General features: G+C 47.2%; 1 protein-coding gene across 16 annotated transcripts in view; it reads right to left on the bottom strand.

Annotated features, from left to right (window-relative positions):
* Positions 1–5,279, bottom strand: part of KIDINS220 (kinase D interacting substrate 220) — a 107,646-nt gene extending 102,367 nt beyond the window's left edge. For all 16 annotated transcript variants that reach the window (XM_041754480.1, XM_041754478.1, XM_041754481.1 and 13 more), the window contains exon 1: positions 5,122–5,279. The gene's annotated coding sequence lies outside the window, so the exon portion shown is untranslated. The remainder of the gene's footprint in view (positions 1–5,121) is intronic.
* Between the last annotated feature and the right edge of the window lie 15,239 nt (positions 5,280–20,518).

Below are 20,518 nucleotides of genomic sequence, written 5' to 3'. Positions count from 1 at the left end.
GCAGCTCCCACACCTACCTTTGTTCAATTTACTCCCTTCATTTTGAACACCATCCTCATGTCCACTGTATCAAAGCATCAACCACTCTTTCCAGAGTACAACCATTACTGCTTTCTGTCTAACGTACTTGTAACTTCTAACATCTGCCAACCCCACCCTCAGTGCTCTAGTTTAGGGCCTTCATCATCTATACCAATCAAGACTCCTCAGGGTACAAGAGACAAATTTAAATTCGCTTAAGCAAAACTGGAAATTCATTTTAAGGATACTGATTTATTTCGCAAAACCACACTGTGGGAAAGGTGGGTGCCACTGGACTTCAAATGCCAGTAAAATCCTCATTCTCTGTTGGCTTAATCTATTTTCATTACAGACCAACTTCTACACAAATAAGAATATGGCAGCCAACAGCTATCTAAGTCCCAAATCAGATAGTTTCTCAAAAAAGAAAAAGAGAAAAGAGGAGTGCCTGGGTGGCTCAGTCAGTTAAATATCTGCCTTCAGCTCAGGTCATGATCCCAGGGTCCTGGGCTTCAGCCCCATGTCCCTGAGCAGGGAGACTGCTTCTTCCTCTCCATCTGCCTGCCATTCCCTCTGCTTGTGTTCCCCCTCTGAAAAAAGTAAAAAGAGAGCGAGCGCACACACTATTCTTATTCCCAGATCCAAAAGTCCCAGGTTGGGTCAAGTGGCAACCAGAGCCAATTAACTATAGTCACAGGGTTAGGAGGGGATTATAAGGTCATATAGTAATGGCACGGTTTCCAGAAAAAAGGAAACTGTTGTAATCTAGGCACCTGTTCTAAGAATTTCTACTGCACCATCTTTCATCTGGATCAATGGGATAGTCCCCCAACTTTTTATCTCCCCTCTCCAGTCTTCTCCCACCCTCAATCAAGCTGACACATTGAAAAGGGATCCAAAACACACTTCTTTTAGAATCCTTCTGTTAAGTTCCCCATAAATTCATTCTGGGAGAACAAAAGATGATAGCTTCATTACTCACTAGTTATTCAAGGAACTGAAGCCCTCAGAGCCTTTGAAAGCCACTGTAAAGATTCAATTCTATAATTCCTATGAAAAGCTTTGCTCTACACAGAGCAATCTGGCCCCATCTCACCAGTCCAGCCTCACCCATTCTTGACCCAAAGCTGCTTCCCTACTCACATCCACTCTTCCAGGTCTAGGCAGACTAATCTGTTTGCAACCGTTGGCTGCCCCACACTTTCTTTTTTCCAGGCCTCTGCACTTATTACCCTCTCAGATTAGAAAGCCCATCCTTCACGGACATGCCTGGATAGTTTCTACTCATCCTTGTGGACATGGCTCTAACATTATCTTCTGGAAGCCTCCACTGACTGGCTTACTTTCTAAGCTGGGTCAGTGCTCCGATTCTTAGACTCCACACCCTGTGGATATACCTAAACTCTGACAGCTCGTATACCATTTTACTCATCGTTGCTGACAACTATAAACTCCAAGTCCTTGAGGCAAGACCCACCTTATATCTGGCACAATGCCTATAAAATTAAGGCTAAGAAAGAGAAAAACAGCTCCTGACGGTCAGGAACTGGCCTGGCATGCACAGTTAGACCTTGGTATTCTCATGTGAAGATAAAAAAGCCTAAAGACTATTTCTTGGTGTATGCCCAAGAAACAATGTATAGCATGGATGGGACGTTTAAGTAAAAAAGTGCTAAAATTGGAAAGAGGGTGGCTGGTTAGATCTGTAACTTCTTCAAGGACGAGGGCTGTCTCTCCTTTGTTCTTTTATCCCCAGAACCTACCACAGGAATAGACCAAGTAGAAACATTATAGGTAACTGTCAAATCGAAATAACTGCATAGGTGTACTAAACGTGCCTAGTCTATAGGCCTTTGCCTGCCCACAGGCTCTGCTACCCTGTTTTCTACATCAGCCATTACCAGGGATGGGCACATGATCTAGGACATGTGAATGTTCAAAAACATAAGCCAGGCCAATGAGATTCCTCTTTTTAGAACTGGGAATTGAAACCCAAGACTCAGTCATTATGAGCCATGTGCCAAATGATACAGTTTTGAGACAGCTAGTCAGCAGAGAGAACCTAACAGATATGAATAGAGTAAAAGATTCCTCATAAGCCAAGGAAACAAATGTGGCCCCTGAGAGAGAGAGAGAGAGAGAGGGAGAGAGGTGAAGTGGCCTTGGATTCTGATTTCTTGCTGATTCTCATTAAGTCCTATAAATTTCCTTTTCCTTGAGGTAAAAGAGTAAGTATCTGTTCTTGCCTTTTAAACAGCACTAATACAGTAACAGATAAACCTGAGAAACTGAGTTTTTGAGCAAAAGCAGGAAGAGGGAGATGGCACACTGGCATGATCCTAGGAAAGTTCATTTCCCAGCAGAGTATGTGGCCCAGACCAGAAAAACACAAAGAATTAGAACTCTGGACACCAGTCAGGAAAACACCAAAACAACCTACAGGAAAGGGATGGGTGGTGGGAATAAAGAAAAATGGCAGATATGAGCTTGAACAATATAAAATCCCTGATATTTGACCTTTTAACCTACCAAAATATCCAGCAGAGAGATTCTGGATGTAAAAATCAAAGAAACTATGTGACTGGAGATTAAAAAGTCAAGGACAACTAGATGTCAAGCACAGGTGACTGGAGGAGGGCATACCCATTAACAAAAAGGGAAAGTCAGGATTTTTCTCTTCAGGGTTATGGCCCCCTCCTTCCCCACCACTCCTGCCACGGATGCTTTGGCCAGGCGGAAGCTGAGGTGCTCCAAAAAAGCTACTGGATTAGCTTTTTGGAAAGCTACGTTAATCCACGCAGTAGCCATAAAAACAGATCTGGAAACCATTTACACAAAGAATGCAGAACAAGGATTCTCAAACTTGTGTGCACCAGAGCTACTTGGGAAGTTTGCCAAACACAAATATCCCTTGGCTTCTCCACCAAAAAATCCCATCCGATAGATCTGCGGTGGGCCCAGAATTGCCATTTTAACAAGCACCCCAAAATGATTCTGACGAGAGTGTCCTTGTGACTAATGCAGAGAACAAAGAACACAACCTGGCCGCCCCATTTCTCCCCCTGGCTCTCCATCAGCTCCCGAAGGGGTATTAACCATTTTTAGACGTTCGGTCCTCAGTGTTGCCAGAGTGTGGGCAATGACAAAACATCAGAATCGCCCCCGTGGACTCAGAAGGGGTGATTCCAGAGCCACACCCCAAGCCAGCCTAATGGGAATTTCTGAGGGTAAGGCTAGGAAACCTACATTTTTAGCCAGCGCCCCTAGCGGCTGGCAGAGACGGTTCCATAAACAGTTGCAAATAAGAAAACGTTCTTCATTGGTTTAAACCTTTCTCCATGTTAAAACAACTTGAAAGAAAAATAATCCATATTCCTGGCTGACAAAGAAATCGTTTCCCTATAAATAAACTGTGGAAGCATCGTCATCAACGGCTTGGGGATGTCTTGCCAGGCACTTCAAGGCCCGCACAGGACAATGGAGCAATGAAGCCCGATGAGAAAGCAAAGGAGGAAAACCGACCACCTCCCCGCTGGACGCCCGGGGAAAGGCACCTGGGACACCTGCCCTAATGGAACCAGCCGAGGAGGGTCCGACACGGAGGTGTGCCGGCGGCTGCCGCACAACCTGAAACAAATGGTTTCCCTGAGGCCCGGCCCCTCCCCCAGCCCAGCCCCTCTCCGCCCGCCGACTCACCGACCGCCGCGGACAGCACGCCCGAGGCCTCCCGGGAACCGCCAGACCTCCAGGGCCCCAGCGCCCAGCGGCAGGCCCCGCGCCCAGCCTTGGCCTCGCCCTCTCCGCGCCCCGACCGGCCCTGCCTCGCCGGGCCCCTCCCGCTCGGGCCGCCGGCGCGCACACCCCGCCTCCCCCTCCTCACCTGGCCGCGGCCCTGCCTCACTCGCCCCAGCCCCTCCCCCTCCCCCCCCCCCGCCGCGCACACCCCGCCTCCCCCTCCTCACCCCTCCTCTCCTCACCCGGCCGCGGGCGCGCACACCCTGCCTCCCCCTCCTCACCCGGCCGCGGGCGCGCACACCCTGCCTCCCCCTCCTCACCCCTCCTCACCCCCCCTCCTCACCCGGCCGCGGGCGCGCACACCCTGCCTCCCCCTCCTCACCCGGCCGCGGGCGCGCACACCCTGCCTCCCCCTCCTCACCCCTCCTCACCCACCCCCTCCTCACCCGGCCGCGGGCGCGCACACCCTGCCTCCCCCTCCTCACCCCTCCTCACCCGGCCGCGGGCGCGCACACCCCGCCTCCCCCTCCTCACCCCTCCTCACCCACCCCCTCCTCACCCGGCCGCGGGCGCGCACACCCTGCCTCCCCCTCCTCACCCCTCCTCACCCGGCCGCGGGCGCGCACACCCCGCCTCCCCCTCCTCACCCCTCCTCTCCTCACCAGGCCGCGAGCCCCCACACCCCCCCTCCGCACCTGGCCGCGGCCCTGCCTCACCTGCCCCAGCCCCGCCCCCCCGGCCGCGGGCGCGCACACCCCGCCTCCCCCTCCTCACCTGGCCGCGGCCCTGCCTCACTCGCCCCAGCCCCTCCCCCTCCCCCCCGGCCGCGCACACCCCGCCTCACCCCTCCTCACCCACCCTCTCCTCACCCGGCCGAGGGCGCGCACACCCCGCCTCCCCTCTCCTCACCTGGCCGCGGCCCTGCCTCACCCGCCCCAGCCCCTCCCCCCCGGCCGCGGGCGCGCACACCCCACCTCCCCCTCCTCACCCGGCCGCCTCACAGGGCCCCAGCCCCTCCTTACCCCCCCCCCACGGCCGCAGGGTCCCCACACCCCGCCTCCCCCCTCCTCACCTGGCCGCAGCCCTGCCTCACCCGCCCCAGCCCCGCCCCCCCGGCCGCGGGCGCGCACACCCCGCCTCCCCCTCCTCCCCCACCCCCTCCTCACCCGGCCGCGGCCCTGCCTCACAGGCCCCAGCCCCGCCCCCTCCGGCCCTGGGCCCCCACACCCCGCCCCCTCTCCACCTGGCCCCGGGCCCTCCACTCTCGAACTCGCCCACCCAGATTCGTGGCCTCGCCCCCTCCCCGCTGGGCTTCGCCCCCACCTCCTCTCCCCGTCACCCGGCGAAGCCGACCGTCGCACTGACCGTCTCACAACCCGGCCTGGGGCCCGCGCCCACGGCGTGAACAGAAAGGGTTTCCTTTGCCGCAGGTGCTGTCAGAAAACGGGAAAGGGAGAGACGGCGGCTTCCAGCGCTTCGCCCTCCCCAAACCCGGCGGCCATCTTCCTCCCTCTCCGCGCACTGACAGGTCACGTGGGCGGGGGCGGGGCGGGCGACAGTGGCCACGCCCCCGAAGAGCGAGGGACGGGGCTGGATGCGATGGCCACGCCCCCTGAGGGCGGGGAGCCGGACGGGGCGGGCGGCAGTGGCCACGCCCCCGGGGCGGGGGCGGGGCTGGCGACGGTGGTCACGCCCCCTGAAGGCGGGGGCGGGGCGGGCGGCAGTGGCCACGCCCCCGAAGAGCGGGAGCAGGAGGGCGCGGGGCGCGGTGGGCGCCGCGTGGGGCCAGCAACTCGCTGGACTCAGCGGACTCTGGCCTCCAAATGGGTGTATTTTTGACAAGGGCAATATTTTCTTCCTTGTCAGTGTCACTCCTTTAATTACAGTTAATTTATGATCCCTAGTCCCCGTTGCAATCAAAATTTGGGGAGAGAGGGGATCCCTGGGTGGCTCAGAGGTTTAGCGCCGCCTTTGGCCCAGGGCGTGATCCTGGAGTCCTGGGATCGAGTCCCGCATCGGGCTCCCTGCACGAGGCCTGCTTCTCCCTCTGCCTGTGTCTCTGCCTCTCTCTCTCTCTCTGTGTCTCTCATGAATTAATAAATAAACAAAATCCTTTAAAGAAAATTTTAAGGAGAGAAATAACCCCAGTGGTAACTGCAGCAGGCATTGCTGAGACGTCGCGAACTAAGGCCCGCTGAAGTCTCTTGCTCCGGAACCCAGAGGCCGGGTGTCCTCCCTGGAAGACCGTCCACCCTGGTCTTCCAGAGAGCCCACCGCCTCCCTGCCCCGCTCCCCAGGCCCCTGCGCAGCCCAGGCGCCTGGCGTCCACCTGCCTCTGCCGAGCCAAAAGCGATTGACAGCTTTCAGCCCACATCCCACTGTTGACTCCTTTCCAGACTCCCTCCTGGAATGTTCCACTCCCTGTGCTTCTGTGACTCTCTCTCTCCTGGTTATCCTCCCATTTCTCTGGCTGCTGCTCTCAGATTCCACCTCCCTGCACTTGGTGACGTGTCCAGAGCTCAGCACAAAGCTGGACTCTTCACCATCCCCAACCAGTGTGATCCTCCTCCTGTACTGGTCTGGTCTCGGGACTTGGCTCCTGTCCTCATCCACGGAGACCAGAACTGGAAGTCATTTTATACACCTCCCCTTCCCCTCCCCAATGTCATCCAATCAGTCACTTCATCAACCCTGATCTGTCTTTATTTTTTTTTTAAGATTTTATTTATTTATTCATGAGAGACATACGCACACACAGAGGCAGACATAGACAAAGAGAGAAGCAGGCTCCCTGCAGGGAACCTGACGTGGAACTCGATCTCAGGACCTTGGTATCACACCCTGAGCCGAAGGTGGGCGCTCAACCACTGAGCCACCCAAGTGCCCCTATCCCGATACAATGGCTGCAGAAGCTCTCTACCAGGACTGTCCTAAGAGTCCTCAACTCTCTCCTGCCTCTGCTGGTGTCCCACTAACTGATGCTCCAGGAGATCGCTCCCTCAGGTTCCTTCTTTGATTAAATTCCTCAACAGCCTTCCATTTCTATAGAATAAATTCCCAGCAAGTACTTAGCATGCAAGACTCCTCAGGAGCTGGCTCCTGCCAGACTTCCTGCGTTGGTCTCTTCACTACTCTCCTCCTATCCTGCCCCCACCCCCAGGCTGGCAAGTATTTGCAGTTCCTGGAACATTGGGCCATACTGTCTATCCTCTCCATTCTTTGCACAGTATTGTTTCCTCCCCTGGACATTCTTCCCTCCCTCTTGTCCAGCTGATTCCAAAGGATGTAACTGAAGTGGTCCCCAATTTGGTGTAGCTTCCTGGATGGCCTCAAGCAGAGTTGTATAGTCCATCTTCTGTATCCGCCGTCTTACTCCCTAATGCCTAGTAGGTACTCAGAGATCTTGTGTTAAGCATATTCTCCTGTTTACCAGTCTTCCCCCCACGATGAGGTTTACCCCATCCTTATTCCACACCAACTCCCTTATTCTGTTTGGAACAGTGTGTGGCCTAAGCAAGCCACTAAGGAAGAAACCACACTATTTACAACCCTGTCATATGATCTGGGGAAATGTCTCCTTGTCTCGTGCATGTCACACCAACATCTGATGTAGCCATATTCCTTGTTGGCTTTTACCAGGAGTTGCTGGATTGATCCACTGGGAAATATTTATCAATGGTTCCCAACCTTGGCACGTCAGAATCATCAGTGGACCTTCTTAAAAATTAAGGTCACATTTGGGGACTTAAAAATAACTTCCCAGAAGGGGCACCTGGGTGGCTCAGGGGTTGAGCATCTGCCTTTGGCCCAGGGTGTGATCCCAGGATCCTGGGATCAAGTTCCGCATTGGACTCCCCACAGGGAGCCTGCTTCTCCCTCTGCCTGTGTCTCTGCCTCTCTCTCTCTCTCTGTTTTGCATGAATACATAAATAAAATCTTTAAAAAACAAAATCCCCCCCAGCAGATTCCAATGACATACCATTCTCAGTCTTGGGTTTGAGTCCTATTGTGTCCAAATCAATGATTTCAATATGAATATACTGTTTTAATGTCAAATAATTTTTTGAGGGCCTACATATGATACAAGGTGACATTTTAGTAGCCACTGATTGTGAAAGTGGCATGGGAATTGGAATTTGCGGTTTCATAAGGATCTGTAGCCTCTGTGTACGAGCAACCTGTGCTCTAACCATAATGAACTCTGAGTAGTCTGCAAGGTATCTGACAGGTCTTCTTGATGAATTTGTGAACATAGAGAAAATGTGGATTGGGTCAAAAGGCACTGAAGATCTCGCTGCAGTGTTGGCTAGTGAAACCACAACTCAGGCAGATGGGGTTCTTCAATCTTTGTGTGCCTCTCCATGGGGGACACCATGATGAGAGGAGCTACCCCCATGATAATCCCCACTTCACCACTCCTCCCCCCAGCCCTTGTACCCCCTAATTTTTGTAAGGGCAGCAGCAGCATTGCCTCCACAATAAGGCCAGGGGCTTCTGCATCAGCTGAGCTGTGCCCACCACACGTGAGCCCTGCTGAGTGCCATGAACCAGCGCACCAGAAGGCCTCTCTTGGGGGAAATTGGAATATACAACAGTAAGCAAGATCAGGAAGGTGGGGCAGGAAGCTGTCCATCTCTGGCTTAGGTGGCCCCAAGCACCTCTGCACTGCAGTGGGGAGTTCTCAGGTAAGAGCCTTGCAAACCCCATCCTAGAAGTGGGACATTCAGTCCCAGATGCTGAAAGGACCATTGCCTCTATGAGAACCTCCTCCCCGCCTTCTCCCCCTAAATAAAAATCCCTGAAGATACTCTGTGTACAAGTTGTTCTTTTAAGGAGTTTTTTTTTTTATTTAAACAGTCCAGATAACTGCCTGGGAAGAACAGGCTTTACTCCAGCCCACATTTTAATGGAGGACTAGAGGAGGGTGGGATTCCAGGGAGGCAGAGTGGGAGGAAAGAGAAGCAATGAAGGAGACAAAACACGCACCAAGTAGGGTTCCCCCTCCATCGCAAGTCTGACCTGGGGACGGGGTTTTACTATTATACCAGGCCAAGCGTTTAATTACCAAAATGATAGTTTTTACTGACTAAAAGTGACTAGATACGATCTAAGTGAGGAGACCTGCTGGAAATTTCATCCAGGGGTGGGAGGCCGCAAGTACTGCGAAGCGTTTACAGGTGCAGTCCTGAGGAAAATCAAGTTACTTTATAATCTCACTGTATCCCCTTCTCTTCTATCAACATACTGGTTACATTTAGGAAATTATATCTATTTAGATAATGAGTATTTCCTAAGTCATGCCAAATGCTGTTTATTCCTTTCATACTCAAGGACTCTAACACTCCTATCTTGCCACAATGGAACTCTTGCAAAATAGAAGTGAAATGCCTTCCCCTCAGCTTTCTTTCAAACATCTCTCTCAGGATGAACCTCTGCCTTTGGCTCAGGGCGAGACCCCAGGGTCCTGGGATCGAGTCCCACATCCGGCTCCCTGCAGGGAGCCTGCTTCTCCCTCTGGCTGTGTCTCTGCCTCTCTCTGTGTGTCTCTCATGAGTCAATAAATAAAATCTGAAAAAAAAATAAAATAAAAATCTCTCTCTTTCCACGTTCCTTGGTCTTTTTGCGGTTTATACAGCTTGCCTAAATCTTTCTGGCAAACCCATCGTAAGGCTTTCTTGCTTCAGCAGAACACTTAAATCACTCCAAGAGTCTGACTTTTCGACTTGTCATGTGCTATTATGTGGAAGGAAAACTAGGAGTTATCATTCCATCACTTACCACCTTCCCATCAACACTGTAATTTTAATCACCCTTTCATCTTTTTTTTTAACAGTATCAGCATATTGCAATGAGGATTTCAGCAGTCTGATCTCCTTAACATCGCTTTGATTTCCTTGTATATGAGCTTTTTCATAGAAATATTAAGAAGTTATGGGACCCCTGGGAGGCTCAGTCTGCTGGGCATCTGACTCTTGGTTTTGGCTCAGATGGGATCAAGCCCTGTGTTGGGCTCCACACTCAGCCGGGAGTCTGCTGCTTCCTCTCCCTCTCCCTTTGCTCCTTTCCCCACTCACACACTCTCTCTAAAATAAACAAATAAAAATACTTTTTAGAAAAGAAATCTTAAGAAGTTACACGCTATCTTGCTTTCCAAACTGCTTTCCTCTGATTATAAAAGGAACATGTGTTCATCACAAAGAATTTGGAAAATACAAAAAAATTGGAAGAATCATCCCCCCTAATCTTACCACATAGAATTCTCTACCTTTTTGAACAGTTTGAAACAAAAACATCATTGACCAAAGTTATTGCTTTAAATAGCCACTACTGAAAAGGAGCAGACTAACAAGGATGCTCCTGAGATGTCATTTTTTTCCACCTTAATTCATGGTGGTGTTGCTATCACTTCTCTTGTATCTTTGCCAGCTTCCTCCCTGACCAGTTTGATTAGTATGTTCCTTCTACATTAACACACACACACACACACACACACACACACACACACACACAGAAGGAAGTTTCTTTCACCCTACGATGGCACCAGAAAGAAGAGAAACGTAAGACCCTGTGATCAGGTGGAGTGGGGAGATAGAGGGAGAGACAGGGAGAGAGCTGGAGGAAAGAAAGTTATAACGGAGTTCATTACCAAACAAGGCTACCAGCACAGCAGACACATTTTCACGTTGCCAGCCAAGGAGTCTACTTCAAGGGACAACAGGAAGAGGGAAAGAGAGAAATTAAGGATGCAGTTAATAGGGAGGTGGGGGCGGGGGGTTGGGGTAATTGGGTGATGGGCCCTGAGGAGGGCAATTGATGGGATAAGCATTGGGTGTTATACTATATGTTGGAAAATTGAATTTAAATTTAAAAATGTAAAAAAAGGTGGGGGGAGGGGACGCCTGGGTGGTTCATCGGTTGGATGTCAGCCTTCGGCTCAGTGCGTGATTCTGGAGTCACGGGATCGAGTCCCACGTTGGGCTCCCTGCATGGAGCCTACTTCTCCCTCTGCCTGTGTCTCTGCCGATCTCTCTCTCTCTGTGTCTCTTATGAATAAATAAATGAAATCTTAAAAAAAAATAAAATAAAAAATGTAAAAAAAGATGCAATTAATATGCAGATAAAAGAAGCTGCATATCCATTGAACCCCACTCCAATCCATAAAAACGGAAAAAAAGTCATCAAGCTACATTTATACGTGTATTTGAGGCAGTTAGAGCATAAGTCACACGTACCTCCCTACCTTTACACTGGGGCACAGGCTTTTCCCGGGAGTAATTCTCTGACACAGGTCGGCCATAAACAGATAAAATTAATTTAAACTTTGATTGACTTTTATCAAGAATAACAGAAAAAGTAGACAATCGGATGATTCAAAATATACCCAATAGAAGGAAATAGCCCAAATGACTATCATCTGACTTTCTGAATCAGTTTGCTCAGGGAGAAACTGACTAACCAATGAAAAACTATAGAATTTTATTCCAACAATCATGTGCTCCTGACATTTTATTCCATTAGGCATTTGGATCCATAAACTACAGTGGGAGTAGGTATTTTTAGTATATGATGGTGGTGCTTTTTTGTTGGAAATTCCTATACGAATGGCTAAGCCATCCAGACCTCATGCTGCCACAGTGATTGCGTGGAAGTTTGTCTTGTGTAGAGCATAGCGTTTCAATATATTTATGTTGGCCAAATCATCTCTGTTTCCCCCAGTGTTGAAAGTGGAAATCTTGCTATCCCCATGCAGCTGGGCACGGCCTCTCTTCCACACCCTCCCTTCCCCTACTCCCCAACATCTGCCACTGTCCCTGGACTTTATGGCACTTTGTTGATAAAATACCCTCTACCTCCTCAAGTGCTTCCCTTCCATGTTCCCTCCCACGAAAACCCAGATCACTCATGAGGTAAAGCCTTTCCTTGCAGACCTCTTAAGTGTTAGCTGGTTTCCCTCTCTCATCACAGGGCCTGGAGGCAAGGAAGGTGCCCTCCTTCCTCCTCATTATCACATGCAAAAAAATGGGCCCTGCTTCCTTCTTAAAACACTAGAGTTTAGAAGTTCATGCCATTCCCTCCTTGCTGCCGACACCTGGGTCACTCCCCACTAAAAAATATTGGAACCTGGTTATCATCACTCTCTCCAACACATGATCCTTGATGATTTCAGTATCTTTACAGAAGAACCTTCCAGCACTCTGGCCTCCCAGATCTGCCTTTCCACAAAGATCTTGTCTGCCATTCTACGTCAGGCCACCAGTAGGCGTGCTTCAGACCTTGTTGTCAACCAAAAGTTGATTTCAAACTCCCTGCTCTCAACCTCCTCTCAAGCTTCCATCTCACTCCCCCTGGTACACAGGCTCCACCTGTTCTGGCACCACTATGTGTATATCCCATGACCTGAGCCCACGTTCTTACTCCTCTCCCTTACCTTGCTTAGACCCTGGTCTGTAAATAGTACTGAACTACCGCTACAGTGAGAACACTGCTCTAAAAGCACAGGGATTCTGAGGAATTTTATTTTGTGGGGTACAACAACAAAAAAGTATGGTGCATCAGTAATTGTATGCGTTAAATCACTGAAATATATATATATATATGTATATAAGTTTATTTTAGAATAGTTTTACAGAAAATGTGGTAAAGATAGTATACAGTTCCCACATACCCCACATTTCCCAAATTATTTTAAGTTTTATTTATTTATTTGAGAGATTGAGAGAGGGATGTAGAGGCAGAGGTTGAAGGAAAGAGAAATTCTAAGCAGACTCCACACTCAGCTCTGATGTGGGGCTCGATCCCATGACCCACAGATCAGACCCAGAGATCACAACCCAAGCTGAAGCCAAGAGTCGGATGCTTAACTGACTGTCCCACCCAGGCTCCTCTGTTTCCCAAATGGTTAACATTTTATTTTAGATGGTACATTTGTCATAACTTAGACCAATGCTGATACATTATTAACTAAAGCCCCCACTCTATTCAGGTTTCCTTAGCCTTTTTTTTTTTTTTTTAGCATAATGCCCTTTGCAGAATCCCATGCAGGATACATTACATTTAGTCGTTATGTCTCCTTAGGCTCCTTTGCCTGACAATTTCTTAGGCCTTCCTTATTTTTGATGGCCTTGACAGCTTTGGGGTGTACTGGTCGGGTTATTTCATAGAATGTCTCCCCGTTGCGATGTGCTGTTTTTCTGCTGTTTTTCTCTTGAATAAATTTTGGCAGGAGACAACTTCCTTTTTGACCAGGGATAGATCTTCCACTTAAAATTTTACACATGTAATGACTGAAAAGTCATTTCAAATGCTAGCATGACAAGCCCAGGAGGCTGGCTTTAGGCAGGCCCAGGCTCATGCCTCGACCTCAGAGAAAAGTAGCTCATGTTTGAAGGCTCAGCATTCATCATTATTCCTGGCACATAGTTTAAACTCATTGAACATTTCCTGACGAGCGACAATGCGGCTGTATCCTGATGATGAAAGCAGCGTTAGCCAGGCAGGACAGGTGGTGGGGATGTGGTAGGGAGGGGAATTCTGGGTAAAGGGAACAGCAGGTACAAAGACTGGGTGAGAGGCAGGAGAGAGAGGAGACTGGAGGAAATAGAACTATCCAACGTGGCTGGAGCATAACATAGGCGAGTGCCTTAGTCCATTCAGGCTGTTTAACAAAGTACCACAGACTAGGTGGCTTAGAACCAACAGAAACTTCTTCCTCACAGTTCTGTAGGTTGGAAGTTTAAGATCAGGGTGCCAGCTTGGTCAAGTCCGCGTGAGAGGCCTTCTTATAAGTTGCTTTCTGCCCACATTTCACTGTGCCCTTCGTGCTGGAAGGGGCAAGGGAGCGCTCTGGGGTCTCTTTTACAAGGACACTAACCCCATTTCGAGGGCCCCCCCTCGTGACCTCAGCACCTCTCAAAGGCCCCACCTCCTTATGCCATCACCCTGGGCTTGAGATTCCAGCGTAATTTCACGGGGGACACATTCGGTCCACAGCAGTACATGTGTGCTGGTAGGGGCATAAATCAGGAGAGAAAAGCACCAAGAAGGATGGGCAGGGGTGAGATCATAGATTTTTATGCCAGACGTAAGAGTTTGAACTTATCAGAAAGGTTTGGGGCAACAGCTTTAGTTTTGAAGCAGGAAAATGAAACAGGCTGATTGTGGAAAGATGGCTCAAGGCTGCGGGTTAGAGGATGGGCTGGAGGAAGACAAGCCCGGAGCGTGGGGGGCAAGTGGGCTCCGAGCTGGGTGACCAATGAGGAGGTGGGGGCAGCGGAGGGGCAGCTGCACGGGACACATGTTAGCTACCTGGGAGTTGTGGAGGGTAAGGAAGGCCAAGGGTGGTGCTCAGGTCTCTGATCTGGGTAACCACGGGAATATTCGTGAAGCCTGATGAGACAGGCACTATGAGAGGCACCCCGGGTTCTGGGATGATGAAACTAGAGGATGGGTTTGGATGTCCTACATTTGGGGTGCCTGTGATTCTGGGGTGTGGGGGATAGAAGGGGCACTGAGGAAGTAGGACAGAAAGGTGTATGAATGGGGAGTCTGGCCTGGGGTCTCCGCAGACGGCGATCATCCAGAAGCAGGAGGAGAAGCACAGGACAATTCAACAGATGGGAGGAAAGATCTTGAGAAGACTGTGGTCAACAGAGCCCAATGCGAAGATCACGTGACACCAAAAAAAGGGAAACCCACATGGTGATTCACCAACAGAGGTCAGAGGGTGTTCAGCAGAGGGTTGGGGAGGGGTAAGGAAGCAGAGGGGCCTGTGCTCACTGCTCTTTTAAGCAGCTTTAGTGTACAGGCTGGATTGTAGGATGGTGTTGCAGTACTTGTTTGTTTTGGGTTTTTTTTTTTTTTTTTTTTTTTTTGGTGGGAGAAGCTCAATCCTAAGGCAGTGTGTTTATAACATTCTTCCTGAAGTAGATGATTCATGAATTTAAAAGGTGTGGAGTGACAAACAGGAACCCAGCTTTCTTGAGGGATTGGTGGCCCCCTTGGCCAGCTTTGGGGGCCTCATCATCTCACCAGCCCTTGGCCTCTGGGTGCTGGGCAGCTGCTTTCCCCATTGACGGTATGAATAGCTGGCACGTACGCTCAGATCTTAGGCCTGGGTGTTTTGTTGTTGTAGTTGTTTTTTTAGGGTACTCTCATACTTACTCTGCAAAAAGGACGGCAGCCAGCAAACGGCATCTTTCTGCTGGACACAGTGTCCCCGCGCTGGCAGATGAGGGCCTGCCTTTCTGCTGATAGTGAGTCTCAGCCTGTACTCATGGAAACCACTGGTATTACTCTGAAGGAGGTGACCAAAAAAGATAACACAAGCACAAAACAAAGCATATTTGAAAAAGAAAAGATACATAATAAGAAAATAGAAAAGATTTTACCAGCGAGGAGAAATGCAATATTTTAATGACAACAATCGGAGCTGACATCTGGCTACAGCAACAAGCTAACTGAGCCAACACAACCCATCCTGCTACAGACACCTAGGAAAGCTATACCAAATAGAACACACAATTATTTTTAAAGTCATACAGCTAAGTTTAAAAGAAAAGAAAGGCAACCAAATGAAAAGATAACCAAAAGAGGCTCATACTGACATAGTTGTTACTTCTGAGGGAGGAAGAAGGGGAAGGTGTGCTGGTCTTATGTCCAATGTACTTTTTTTTTTTTAAGATTTTATTTACTCACTCATGAGAGACACAGAGAGAGAGGCAGAGACACAGGCAGAGGGAAAGGGAGGCTCCATGCAAGGAGCCCGATGTGGGACTTGAACCTGGGAATCCGAGATCGTGCCCTGAGCTAAAGGCAGGTGCCCAACCACTGAGCCACTCAGGCATCCCAACTTCTTATTAAAAAAAAAAAAAAAAAAGCAAATTTTGAATCTAATGTGGTAAAAGCACCTGTTCCATCTGAGCAGTGGGCACATGAATGTATATTATAGTGTTCTATAGTGAGCCAACCATATGCTTGAAAAATTTGGGAAGTTTTATTATTAAAAAAAAATTGTCAACTCAAGTTTTCCCTGTTATTCCTTTTTCTAACTGGAGGGAAGATAAGTTATTGTTGGGTAGTTGGCACATAGTGGACCTAAACGTGTTTTCTTCTCTGTGTCATACGGTATGATTCTTGACATAGGCTTTTTTCCTTCCTCTAATAATGCCCCTCCCACATCTTTCTCAGCCAGTAAAACACTTCCTCCCAAACCCAAGTGCCAGCTCCTCTGCACAGCTCTCTCCAACTCTTCCCAGGCTCCCTGCCCCCTTCGGATTCCAAAGGCCCTTTGTGCATGGCTTGAATAAAGCACTTACTGTACTATATGGTAATCATTTATTAGCTTCTTGAAGCCAAGGGCAGTGATTTATTTTGTAGTTACCCAGCACATGGGTAGGAACTCATTAAATAATTGTGGAATGAACAGTTCAAAGATAAAATACAAAATATATTACAATGCCCATCTACATATAATAGGAGGCCTGCTATCAACTGGCCTTCCGGGGCCTTCCTGACTGTGAAGCAAATTGAGTTACTGAAGCTGTCTGTCGTGCTTGTCAAGATAAATGCATGGAAGGGATGTGCCGGCAGGCAGCTCGGCTGCTGTGTCCATAACTCATGGCCCAATTTCAGCACAGCCCTGCATCTCAAAATGGGGTCATTGAATCTGCCATCACAGCCTAAGGCCTTCCAGTGAGAAAGCACCAAGATAGGACTTCCTTGGACGCATTCAGCCTGGCATCTTTGTGCAACAGTGCAAGTTTAGAGCGGCTTCCTCCACAACTGTTCATGACAGAGCCTAGAAGAGCCTCTGGAAGCATACTTCACAGTTCCCTGGAGTTTGGAATCATGGCACAGAAATCTAGTGGGAGTCCCTGTGCTCTGCTATAGATACCATATACTAATTTAAAGCTTTTGTTCTGTTTTTTTAAAGGAAGTGTTATGCCCAACATGGGGCCTGGACTTGCAACCCCGAAATCAAGAGTCACATGCTCTATCAACTCTGCAAGCCAGGCACCCCTAAGTTTAACTGCCTTCCAAAGTGCCTACAATGTGACTACATTTTGTTTTAAATAATTTTTAAGCAGTTAAAAGAGTCAATGACTCCTTAGAATATTACCATCATATTGAAGAATCCTTCAATTTAAAAAAAGAAAAGGGGGGGGTATCACCTCTCATGATGGGAAAGGCCCGGTGTTCAGTTCTATAGACAGAATTTAAAGCCTCTGGAGTTAGCAAACACACCCACACACAACACACATACGTATTTTTAAACTACAGTTTAATCATTTTTAAAGACACACAAATTAGAAAAAAACATTTATATGTAAGTTAAAAACATCTTTAAAACCCAGCAGTAAGCCAGCAGTGCAGCGCTGAGGACACAGACCGGAAGAAAATGAGCAGTAATGGAATCATCACATCACAGTGTAACTGACACGGGGGTAGTTTAAACTTAGAACCATACAACAAGAACTAATTTATGGATCTGTTGAAAAATAACACCTCTTTAAAAAAATATTTTGGAATAATAAAAACAAAAAGCACAGGACGCCACATTCTAGTCTCACCCAGGGAAGGCAGACGAATGCTGTAAATACTGGCTGCGGAGCTGGGGCCCTCCCCGTTTGGGCGACACTGTCCAACTACTCCCAGGCAGGGATCAGGATACAGCTCTTAAAGGAAGGCAGGAATGAACTCACACAATCTCACTCTTCATGTGGAAGGGTTCTCTTGTTTCACGTGAATTATTCTTACTTTCATTCCTACTGCTTTATAGAAGGGTGCCCTTCTGGTTCAGAGAGGCGGTTGTGCCCCGGTGCCCAGGTGCCAGGGATGGAGGCTGGCTTGGAACATGTTTGGTTGGGGGGGAGGCTGGATTCTTTCCTCTTTGTGACAAGAAGCCAGGGCAAATGTACTTTGTTGACAAATCTGCACATACAGAACCAAAAATATTTCAAATTGGGAAGAGGTCTATCTTCTAAGTCTGTCGAACTCTTTTACATGTGTTTGTATTTGAGCAAGGAAGTACAAAAAGGGATACTACCAAATTAATTTCTCAAAGAAGTTACCCCAAACAGAGACTGGGCAGGACACAGTCATTTACGACTCCGGTAAAAGGCAGCCAGTCACTTTTTCCATCTCAAACGTGTTCTTAGGAAAACGGCTAGTCATTCTACTGATGTTGCTCTGTGTCTTTCGGTTTTTCATTATTTTATTTCCATTTCTTTTCACAGTAGCAAAAATCTGGTAAAACATGCATCATTGAGTGAGCTTTAGACAGTGATTTCGCATGGATCTTTATATTATTCTTTATAGAACTATATAGTCTTGGGGTTGTTTTGATTTTGCCTTACAAAAGGGTTACCAGAAGACAACGAGTATAGTTAGTTTTAAAGGTAAGACAAATTACTCAGCAAAGAAGTGTGTGTCTTCAGGCTTCCACTCCAGAAAGTCCTCCCTATCAGTAACCTACAGAGTTTGTCAGTTGTTTACTAGGGTTTCCATATTAAAAATCTATTAAAATAAATATTATTTCAAAACATATAAAAACATTAATAAGCAGCCCACCGATTAAAATGTAATTGGCTGCATCCTCTGTACAACGAGAGCCTCAAAAAAGCAGCTTAGTCATCGATTTTAAGAGCATTCCTATAAAATACCAACGTGTAAGATTTCATTTTAAATTTTCTTCTGTAATGAGAGTTACTGTAAATCGATTCGAACACATGGTGCTGCAGAAACACTGTACAGACCTCGACCCGCTGATCATTCAAATCCAGGTTTCAGGTGCAACCTAGCAAATCTCTTCCTTCACCATCAGGAACATGCATGCTCTGGTACAAACCGGTCTTAGAAGGACCACTGCAGAAAACAGAACTTTCTGCATCTTAGATACCTGTAGCAATGATAAGCCATTCACTAGATGTACACTGGGTTCAGAGTAAGAGTTTAATAAGGTACTTGAGGGCAGTTAAGATTACATTTCACAGTGTTATGTAGAATTCCGCACCTATGTTAAATCTGATGTACTCAATTTCAGCCAAGATAGACTAGGGTGGCTGAGAAAACCTCCATAAAATACTGGTTTATATTTAAAACTCCGGACAAATCCTTCATTGACATCACAGTAACGGGCACCATTCCGAAATAATTATTCTCCCCAGTAATCTTTTTCTTTCAATCATAACATAGAACTCTTACAATTAACTAACAATCTGAAAGTTTGTAACAAGGAAACAAAACAGTATAAATGCCCAGAGCTGCTCATGAATATACAAATTAAAATTTACAAGGTAGGAATTTTAAATAGGAAAAACTTTTTTGTCCTAAATGTAATCTAGTCCTTGAATAAAAGTATACATTTTGTAATTATTTTAATGGCAAAATTTTAATGTCATTTCTTTTGTGGTTTAAAATGAGCAACTAAATTAAATGTGCCTTAACTATCTTTGAATGAAATAATATTTGAGAAGTTACATGATGGTAAGATCCTGTCCAGTAAACTTGATGGTTTGTACTAACATTTTCTAGCGTAGAGCACCTTCAGCTTCACCTAGCACAACCAACCAAAGAAGCAGAGAAAGCAAAAGGAGAATAGGTTGCCTTCAATAGAGACCATTTCATTTTCAAAAGTTCTCTTTAAGGGCTACATTCAGGGGAAATGGTATGGCGCCACGCCTTCTGATTTAACAGACTGGAAGGTTTTCCTCTGTTGCCAAGAAAACCTTTTGAAAAGTCAGGGCTTTGAGCTCAATAAAAATAAATAACCACGATAACAGTTGTGATTGTGAATCTGCCTTTGTCCATGACTCTTACAAATCTTGCTAATGGCTTCCACTCATTACAAACACAACTGGTCATAAACTTACGGAACTGATCCTTTAATTTCTTATTAAGGAACTTTCATTTAGAAGACAAGTAACTTGCCCAAATCCCAACTGATTAATAAAAGAGCCAGATGAACATCCAGGTCTCCTCCCAGGGCAAGGAGTGCTTCAATGCGAGTTACCTTTGCTTTTTAGAACGATTCTCTTTTACTGCAAATTTTTCTGAAAACTGGTATCTGTGGAAATCCTGTATGTGAATGTCACACGTGGCAGGGGTTGATGACACAAATACTTTTTAACTAAAAGTATGGTGGTAGCCAGACATTGTTGAAGCCAAATAAACCCTCTCTATCAGGCTAGATGTTTTAGAAGGTAAATACATTTCCCCAATTACCCTGAGTTCCAATAAAAACGCTTTTTTAAAAAACTGAGGATAAGTTACTTGTAAAATGGTGATAGCTGACATACATCAAATTAACTTACTGATTTAAGAAAATGAAACTGAGGGAAGAGTAATTATTTTTGTTCAATTTTTTTTTTCCCTGAGTAGTATAATAATGAACCTGAACCAAAAGTCTAAGTATGATGGTCACAGATCATCTCTGGAGTGATTTCATGACAACTAAAGAGTGGAGAAATAAATATGTACTGCATCTTGTTCTGTTGATTAAAAGAGCAGGGAGCACATAGTACAATGAATCCCTTTATACTTAACAGTATGTAGAGATATACACCAGTTTTCAAATCTTCTACTCTAAGTAGAAGGGAAGCATTAACCTTTGTAACACTCCAAGCAGATATATTTGTTTCATAGAGCACAAAAAGTTTCTTCTTGAGGAGAAAAGTCAAGTTGAGAATTAGAATTATTTCTTTAGCTTTTCTTCTAGGTTACAAACTTATTTTAATCCCTCTAAAATTAGAGAAAAGCTATCCAA

The sequence above is a fragment of the Vulpes lagopus genome, chromosome 5 (assembly GCF_018345385.1).
Source record: "Vulpes lagopus strain Blue_001 chromosome 5, ASM1834538v1, whole genome shotgun sequence".
NCBI lineage: Eukaryota > Metazoa > Chordata > Mammalia > Carnivora > Canidae > Vulpes > Vulpes lagopus.
Note: the sequence above shows the minus strand (reverse complement) of the source record. Positions and strands in the feature narration are given on the sequence as shown.